Source organism: Topomyia yanbarensis, chromosome 1, assembly GCF_030247195.1.
Source record: "Topomyia yanbarensis strain Yona2022 chromosome 1, ASM3024719v1, whole genome shotgun sequence".
Classification (NCBI taxonomy): Eukaryota; Metazoa; Arthropoda; class Insecta; order Diptera; family Culicidae; genus Topomyia; species Topomyia yanbarensis.
The window spans coordinates 126,087,392-126,097,617 of record NC_080670.1 but is presented as its reverse complement, the minus strand read 5'-3'; the positions used below and the strand labels follow the sequence as shown (position 1 = coordinate 126,097,617).

At 38.3% G+C, this 10,226-nt stretch overlaps 1 long non-coding RNA gene across 1 annotated transcript; it reads right to left on the bottom strand.

Moving 5' to 3' along the window:
• Positions 1-1,809: 1,809 nt before the first annotated feature.
• On the bottom strand, positions 1,810-9,111 carry LOC131685763 (uncharacterized). Its single transcript, XR_009304870.1, has 4 exons — positions 8,904-9,111; positions 8,668-8,847; positions 2,507-2,567; positions 1,810-2,274 (listed from the first exon to the last, which is right to left on the bottom strand). It is a non-coding gene; the product is annotated as an uncharacterized LOC131685763 (long non-coding RNA).
• Positions 9,112-10,226: the final 1,115 nt, after the last annotated feature.

Here is a 10,226-nt window from a genome sequence, read left to right as displayed (position 1 = left end):
AAACAAGAGGTCCAGACAAGTTATATTCAAACTCCATGGGATCTTTTTTTCTGGAGAACGATATCACAGAACATTTCGCCGGATTCAGAATCATTCGGTTGTTTTCACACCATCTGCTGAAAGTGTCAAATTGCTGCTGCAAATAAAGTGCGTCCGTTCGGCTCTTAATTTTGTTGCAAATTTTTAGGTCATCTGCATACGACAACCGTGGCCCTTTCAGCTGATAGTTTACATCGTTGAAATAGAGAGTGGATATCAATGGTCCGAGATGACTTCCTTGCGGAATTCCAGACGTTGCGGAGAATAGTTTGGAGTATGCATCACCTATGTTCACACTGAGTTGACGGCCAACGAGATAGGATTGGAACCATCGCAGGAGTGATCCACTGAAGCCAAGTTTTTTCAATTTAGCGATTGCGATATCGTGATTGATTTTGTCGAAAGCTCTAGATCAGTCAGTATATATAACATCAGTTTGTTGATTCGCATCGAACCCTTCAGACACAAAAGAGGTTAGAGATAGTAGATTCGTTGACGTCGATCGATTCGGCATGAATCCATGTTGGTCTTTAGAAATATATTCCTTACAGTGAAAAAACACTGACTCCACCACGACTAACTCAAAGAGCTTGGAAATGGCACAGAGCGCAGAAATTCCTCGATAATTGTCAATGTTTCTCTTATCACCTTTTTTGTGGACAGGAAAGATGAAAGCTGCTTTCCACAACGGAGGAAAAGTCGCGGTTGTCAGTGACATTTTGAATAGTTGACAGAGAGGTTCCACCAAACCAGATATACACTTTTTCAAAAACACAGCAGGGACACCATCTGGCCCGGGAGATGACGATGCTTTAGGCTTGGATGCTGCTGATACAATATCCGAGTGCTCTACACGAATCTCCCTCACTGACCGTTCGAGTTGGGCCACGCCGCTAGCTGCAACGTCAATCTGCTGCGAGGACAGTGTCTCACTGACGAACACACTCGCAAATTTAGAGGCGAACAATTTGCATATGGCTTGTGAATCATGACCAGCTTCACCATTCAAAAACATTGTAGAAGGCAAGCCGGTTTCTTTCCGCTGCTCATTGACGTATCTCCAAAACGATTTAGGGGCCGACTTAAGCTTACGTTGCATTTTTCGTTGACAGTTTGAAAAACAAAAACTGTTCAGTTTTTTAAAATCGTTATTGAGCCTTACATAATAAGCTCTCAGTGACAAGGTACGGCGTTTGGTAAACTTTCGTAATGCTGCTCTTTTTGCAGTTTTTAGCTGACGTAACTCGGCTGTCTGCCAGGGGAATTGATCATTTCGTTGATTACACTTTGGGACATGACGATCGATAAGGTAGCTCATTATATGGCAGAACGTTTCAGCGGCGGAGTTCACATCATCCTTGCTTAGCACAGAATGTTAATGCTTTGTAAAATATTCAGAATGCTGCTATACACAGATAAAAAATTCCATATAAAATTACACTAAATATAATGCACATAAAAGGAATGCGACGAATGGCGGAAATTTATGCGTGAAATGAATTTTACACGTAGCATATTTTGCGTGAAAGTAAGTTTACTCGTCGTGAGTGAATTTTCAACCGTCGTGTAAGTTTATGCGTTTGTAGAAAATTGCAAACAATTATGTATATTTAATGCAATGCGCGCAGAAACAGTAAAAGAAACAAGTTTTTGTTTCATTTAATATTTTTATTATTCTAACCACTTAAATAAATGGCATGTATGGATCTATATACATGAATGTTTTGATTAATGAGTTTCAAAATGATTAACTAAATCAAATCCATTTGATATTATTAGAAAATATAATTCCATTTGCACGAAGAAAGCTAATAGAACAATGCAGAAACTACAAATGCTAATTGCAAATGTGGTTTACGAGCATCCTGAAATTGGCTTAATCTATAATGCTTCTACTCTGTCGAAATTTTACCTTTCAAATATCAACTCGATTTCGATTGATCTTCTATAATAGTTCTATTTTAAACCTTGTTTCGATAATTGTTCTATAGTTTTTTGTACAATGCACTGTTAATTGCCTACTCTATAAATATTTGATTTGGATCCAGGGGATTACTTTCAGGAAATACTGCTGCAAAAGCTCCAGAAACTTGGATGCTGATTTCACATACTTGAAACTGTGTACAAAATGTGCACACATAAGATCTTGAATGGCATTAATGATATCAGCAGTGCCTTCGGAGAGACGAGCCTGATCAGCAAAAACGTAATACATTGAAGTGTTTTGTCCTATATCTGTAAATAAATAAATACGTCCATAAGACTAATGTTGTTTTTTAAAGAAATACAATAAATTTCAAATATCAATTTTAAATGAAAAAACTAAAGCCTGTTCGAAAAGACGTAAAACGTAAAAGGGTGCTTTTCTATCATTGCGCATAATTGTCCCATGTGTATATGTAATCTCATACACATAGGACAATTGTGCGTATAGCAGCAGTATATGCATTAAGTAATTGAACCTTACCCACAGACACCGGTAATGGTCCAGCCGAATCCAACTGAATCTCTTCAAGGCGTGTTCCAATCTGCAATTGTAAATTTAATTAATATCTGTATTTTTTTCATTTTTTCATGTTTTATTCTCAAACTTCGATGAAAGATGTATGTGTACTGCGGTTTAATTTTAGTATTATATCACACAGAGAAAAATTTTCATTGAGTGCGATTATTAATGACAAATTCGAAGAACATGTGAAGTTTTACATAACTCATACAAAATTAAGTAGGGTAAAGAGCCTGTTTTAGCCCTATTGCGAAAAGTGTGGCACTACTTCATTATTTACTCGGTCTTCAATCGATGGAATGCGCATAAATTGACATCAATATAAAAGGATTGAAAATGGCGAAATCCTCGTATTTGAGTGCAATGAAAAATCGAATCGAGTGTTTCAGTTATCGCATGAACCCTAGTGCACTTAGTGCACTAGCGCGACTGTCGGAAGGTTAAGAAAATATGTCATTTTCTCTATTGCACGTTTTTTGTAACACTACTCTGTTGCGGTTATAGATAGACTAATTATAACATCGAAGTTTTTACATGTTAGATGTCGAAATCTAGACTAGGGAAAAGTAGACGAATCTAACAACGTGCAAGCTCCATCTACATAAAATCCGGCAATTTTCAACCTACTCGGAGCAGCACCCACTAATCCTCAAAGGGTTACCACCACCCAGCAGACAATATCAACCCACTCTCATGGCACCGATTTATCCCCTATTCCACAGGAACCTATAGCCCATACCGTAATGATAGGTTCTCCGCGGTTGAGATCAACTTATACTTTCTGGTCGAAAACAACCCGGGGTGCATTCGTTCTAATCCTTTTGAAGAGCATAGCCGGATTAACTACGTTACAACATAGGTGAAAAAAATTGTTCTTATCTCCTAAGAACAACAAGGAATTCTGATTATAATGAGTTGTGTAACGATGAGGTAGTTACGATGAACCTTTTCCCTAGTAAAATGTCTGAAGGCATGAAAAGGAATTTTGTAAAAAAAGGGTGTTCAATATGTTCCAAGGGTTCACAAGCCGAGTAGCAAATGCATCTCATCGCAGTCGGAACCACCGTGTCTCTTACTGCGCGTAAAACTAGCAGCAATGTCTATTTGCGGTCAACCAACCAATCCAGGAAATAGACTGGCAGCTGTGCCTTAATAAAATGGTAATTCCGATTACTCCACGAGCTGGTAATTGTTCTGGAGTTGGTAATAATTTGAAGACACATTTAAATCCATCGCAATGAAGCATCACATCCACAAACACTGCAGTTGCACGACAGTACCATTATCGTTTATATCTCATTTGCGTAGTCGATAAACAGATTACCTACAGTTGATTATTGCTTTGCAATCCTTTGCTTTTAAAAAATTCCGCATGTTCGATAAAATGGTAATTCAGCATAAGCAAAGGTAAATCCTAGGACAGAATCACAGAACGGAACGAAGAAACATCCTAGTTATCGGACAGCATACCTAATTTGTATAAATTGCAGTTTTGCCGAATTCTCACATTTAAGTGTAACTAAAGATTCGAGTAGTTTAATGTAAATCAAACGCGACAGAAAATTAAACTTTTTTTTGTTTAATGTATTGATGTAACTCAGAGCGTAAAGAAGGAAGCTTGAAGAGTTACGACAACTGTCAATGTTATATGTCACTGTCAGTCCTTTCCAGTGTAAATACACGTTAAAGCTGTTTACAATTACATTTACAGTGTAAATTATAGACACTTATACCCAGTGAGCAAATTTTCTGGCAGAGACCGCTCTGCTAGATTTCTGTAAGTTTTGGTTAGACAGCCCTGTCAGATTTCTACGCGTATCCTGTCGGGTTAGTTGAGCTAGGGCAAACTCGTTTTCGCTCGCGTTTTCTGGCAAATTTTGACAGAAACCGAGCAAAACCCTGGCATAACTGGGACATAAACTGTGCAAAGATCCTGGCAATTCCTACCTGGTAGAATTTAGCACGAATCGAGCAAAACATCTTACAAAGATGTGGCAGGAAGCGTAAAGAGATCTTGGCCCTACATTTCTGACTGGATTCTGGATAAAAGTGAGCAGCATTGATTGGTTTAACCGCTTATGTCAGAAACGGTTGTTGCATTTGAGCGAATTCGTTGCCAGGATTCTCGCACAAATCGCGCAAAATGCTCGCTGAAACTTTGCCAGCATCAATTTCGCTTTACTCAACTTTTGCTAACTTTCTGCTTGCCTTGCTGACCGGGTAGCAATAGACCAGCGAAGATACTTTTATCGAGCCAAAAAACTGTCAAAATCCAGAGCCAAACGAGCATGACGTCATATAATGCAAACAAGCAGAACAAGTATTGCGATTTTATTTAAAAAAACCTATTTTAATCCACCTAGCGGTGCAATTGTGCCTTTCTCAATCATGAATCACGAGAATGTGTGCGTTGTTTATATTCATTAAAAGAGTTCGAGTTCCAAAATTTTGAAAAAAAACAGCCACGGTAATATTGAACTGAAAAAAGGTGCGAAATCGGCAAAGTCCCAAAAAGTCGATTTTTACAAAAAAAAATTTTTTCGAGATAACATAAAATCTGGACGTTTCATGCATTTTAAAGATGTTTGGCATCAAAAATACGAATTCGATTTCTGAAATTTCATGGGGTCCCCCCTTTGAAAAAAAATTTGAGTTCTGGCTTATATGGGAATTTCATATGTGACCGGACGATTTAGTCTATATTGCCGGACCCATATAAGCGATCCGTACGAAATTTTATAGACATCTGATGGGATATTATAGCTATCATTTGGAACTAAGTTTGTGAAAATCGGCCCAACCATTTCAGGGAAACTGATGTGAGTTCGTAAATTTTGAAAGATGGCCGCTTTTCCCGGGCACTTCCGGAACCGTCTATGGTGGTCAATGTAGTCAACGAAAGTTTGGTTGGCCGTCGGTGACCTAGAACAACAAATTTAAGTTGTTTGAGAGACATTTTAGCGAATTTTTTTTGCTTTCATCGGAGTATCGGTTTGAATCACAATTTGCTATGTGATCGCACGCCACAACCTGTAACTCCGGAACCGGAAGTCGGATCGGGATGAAATTAAATAGCCATTTACGGGGACGCAATACCTTTCATTTGAGGCCAAGTTTAGTCGAATCGGTCTAGCCATCTCCGAGAAACCGATGTGACTGTTATTCTGAATTTAGATACTTCCGCCGGGGCTTCCGGAACCGAGGATGGTGGCCAATGTGGCCAAATAGACTTTGAATGGATGTTAGTGACCTAATACTACAAATCGAAGCAGTTGTGGTCATATTTTGGAAAATTTTTCACCTTTATACATTCATTGCAGAATTTATTAAAATCGACATTTTCTGCGTGTTCGTACTTATCACCCTGTAATTCCGGAACCGGAAGTCGGATCCATTATAAATTTAATAGCAGCCTATGGGAATGTTGCACCTTTCATTTGAGACTAAGTTTGTCAAAATCGGTTCAGCCATCTCTGAGAAAAATGAGTGACATTTTTGGTCACATACACACACATACACACACATACATACATACACACATACATACACACACAGACATTTGCCGAACTCGACGAACTGAATCGAATGGTATATGTCACTCGGCCCTCCGGGCCTCCGTTAAAAAGTCGGTTTTCAGAGCAATTGCAATACCTTTCTATTGAGAAAGGCAAAAAGGTGCGAAATCGGCAAAGTCCCAAAAAGTCGATTTTTACAAAAAAAAAATTTTTCGAGATAACATAAAATCTCGACGTTTCATGCATTTTAAAGATGTATGGCATCAAAAATACGAATTCGATTTCTGAAATTTCATGTGGTCCCCCCTTTGAAAAAAAATTTGAGTTCCGGCTTATATGGGAATTTCATATGTGACCGGACGGTTTAGTCTATATTTCCGGAACCATATAAGCGATCCGTACGAAATTTTATAGACATCTATGGGGATATTATAGCTATCATTTGGGACTAAGTTTGTGAAAATTGGCCCAACCATTTCCGGGAAACTGATGTGAGTTCGTAAATTTTGAAAGATGGCCGCTTTTCCCGGGCACTTCCGGAACCGTCTATGGTGGTTAATGTAGTCAACGAAAGTTTGGTTGGCCGTCGGTGACCTAGAACAGCAAATTTAAGTTGTTTGAGAGACATTTTAGCGAAATTTTTACCTCTTTTGCTTTCATCGGAGTATCGGTTTGAATCACAATTTGCTATGTGATCGCACGCCACAACCTGTAACTCCGGAACTGGAAGTCGGATCGGGATGAAATTAAATAGCCATTTACGGGGACGCAATACCTTTCATTTGAGGCCAAGTTTAGTCGAATCGGTCTAGCCATCTCCGAGAAACCGATGTGACTGTTATTCTGAATTTAGATACGTCCGCCGGGGCTTCCGGAACCGAGGATGGTGGCCAATGTGGCCAAATAGACTTTGAATGGATGTTAGTGACCTAATATTACAAATCGAAGCAGTTGTGGTCATATTTTGGAAAATTTTTCACCTTTATACATTCATTGCAGAATTTATTAAAATCGACATTTTCTGCGTGTTCGTACTTATCACCCTGTAATTCCGGAACCGGAAGTCGGATCCATTAGAAATTCAATAGCAGCCTATGGGAACGTTGCACCTTTCATTTGAGAATAAGTTTGTCAAAATCGGTTCAGCCATCTCTGAGAAAAATGAGTGACATTTTTGGTCACATACACACACACATACACACACACATACATACATACACACATACATACACACACAGACATTTGCCGAACTCGACGAACTGAATCGAATGGTATATGTCACCCGGCCCTCCGGGCCTCCGTTAAAAAGTCGGTTTTCAGAGCAATTGCAATACCTTTCTATTGAGAAAGGCAAAATGTAATTTGTTATTCACAGTAGTGTTTTATGTTAAAAAAAATTCTTCGAAGTTTTTGAACCTTCGAAGATGACGGTTTTGGAATTCGGATTTGAAAGCTGTTGATTCTTTTTTATTTCAATTTTAGAGGTTTTAGCCCTTTTATCAAAACCCCCACCAAACTGAATTTCTGGCTAAACCACTGTTTTGACAACACTAATACCCAGTTAAACTCATTCCGGAACCGGTTTCTATTTCTGAATGGAGTCATCATGGATTCCAAATCAAATGCAACAACCGATTCCGACTCAGAATCGGTTGTTGCATTTGATTTGGAATCCATACGGACTCCATTCAGGATTCCGAATCAAATTCCGAATGGTTTGACCGGGTAAGTGCGAAAGCGACGCACAACTCAAAAGCTTAAAAGAACTTATTCTTTGGGTTGTTTTATTTTTACGTGTGGCTATTTCGATTCGATAGTATCTTTATTTTTTACTCAGTTTCGAGTTAGTTGAATGAGAGCGTGTATGTCAGTCCCAAACTAAAGAAACGTCAGATTGAAACTGATGTTTTGATTAATTGGCGTTAATTTTTGCTCTGCAGATTACTATTCAGAGCATAAGTGAAAAACAGCAATCCTCAGCATTATTGGAAAGCCATTCGGAAATCAATTCGGAATGCGGAATAACCGATTGATTTAAAAAAAAGTTTGTTGTTTGAGCTGAAATCTATTCAGCATTTCGAAATGCGGAATAACCGATTGATTTAAAAAAAGTTATATTTGAGCTGAAATCTATTCAGCATTCCGAACCGATTTCCATTGCATGCATACCGGGATACTGGATCAATTCACTTGATTTCGATTTTTTCGGTTATTCAGGTGACATGGAACATTACAGCTCAAACTGAAGTAATTGCTGAAAGCAGGGATTTGCATGTTTAATCGTCATGGAAATCAAGAGCTCACGTGAATTGATCATTGACTTGCCGAGTTTATTTAAGCATCAGATAATCATGCATCTCTTGCACCATGATGACTTTGGTGTACTTGTAATTACCCTCTACTATCTTTTTACGCATAATTGTCCTCTAGATACCTAGGACCATTTTTCATAGAAAAGTCTAAGGCTAAATTGTGTATATTTTAGGTATACCTGCAGAGTAATAATTTTCTAGTAGAGTGATTTTTATATCGGGTGTGGATAGAATGCTCTCATTATATATCAAATAGCCCATTATTACAATAGAAATATAATGATCAATAATATACCTTCTTTTCTCGATGTTTGTGCGTTGATTGCGTAAAATCCTTCAGGGGTCCAAGACTCTCCAAACTCCAACAACATCAGCTGTTCTTTGTTGAATGCAGTTAATGTCATATCACTGGATAACTCGTACCCATCGCTTTCTAGTACGATGTGCAGGAATGGTCATTGGAATCTGTTGGTTGCTGAAACATCATTGAATAATTCATTTGACTAAACAATGTCTAGCAAGAATAATTACCTTCTTCTACTAAGCTGTTGATGGTCCCATTAGCAAATACTACATGTCTTTATTGTGACGGATCGCATATTTTGTATGGCGTTGACATTTTGATGACAGTGAATTTTGTTCCTAAATCGGTGGTATCGAGCGCTTTATAAAGATATATGTTTTATTATTCTCATAAAACAAAGACAAAGGGGCTCGATCAATGAAATCTTCGATTGTTGAACTGACCAGCTTTTCGCTTTCTTTGTCCGTTTGACTTATTTCCATAAGCTCCCGTTCATGAATGTCGACAACTGTTAATTCGTTTCCAAACACTGTGATACTTTCAAATAATTATAAATTATAAATTAGCAATTTGATTTATAAAACATAGAAATATTTTCCATATTCATCATGGCGCAAGATTTTTTTCTGTATGCGACAAACTTTGCTAATCGCTTCCACGATTTCCTGTGTTGTACTATTTGTGACATGGTGCTTGGAGGGAATTTTCAGAAATAAATTTTCCAATATTTTCACCACTGCGCTCAATGTATGTTGGTCACCGTCTTCTCCTACTGTTTCCATTTCATACTCTGCTCTGTTAACTTCTGGTGGAGCTTCTTTCCCTACAGATGAGTTGTCATAACCCCGCTCCCCGACATTTCCTTCACATTCCTCGATGCAGTCTGATATCTCTTCGGGAAACTGTACAATACCGGATGTGCTGAAACTACCTCTATGCGGATACATTTTATGTATTCTAAGGCTATTGATAGCAAATGGCTTCCTAGTCGGGCACTGCAGTGGGCAATAGATTGATTGTCCGGAGGAGATGTGGGTTGATGAATGTTTCATAATTTTATGAAAATTGATTTTTAGCACCATTCCGAAATCGCAGACAAACGACTGAAACTTAAATATGGCTGCCGTGGAACTTGTGAGCATTGCCTTCATTGAGACGTCAAAGTAGGTTTACGCTATATCGTGTTTAAATAAAATGTATTAACTGAATTTTTAATGCATAGTGTAAATACTCGGACATTATGATATAAATTTCCATTGGAACTTATACATTTATACGACGTTTAGTATTCCTTTCATGTGCATGACTGATAGCGTATATTTACGCTTGAAATATAATTGTATGATATTTTTTTTCTACGAAACTTTGAAATGCGCTTAAGTTAATTTTCATATTTTGTTGCTGTGTAGTCGGCCCGCTTATAATTGTAACACACGGTGGGCGCGTGGCTCGAAAAGTTCATAGGCGGTACGTCTTGGAGTGTAAGATGTAGAGGCGGATGGTGGCGAACGTACTTTACTAGCGGGGCGAGGGCGGTGGAAATATGCGGC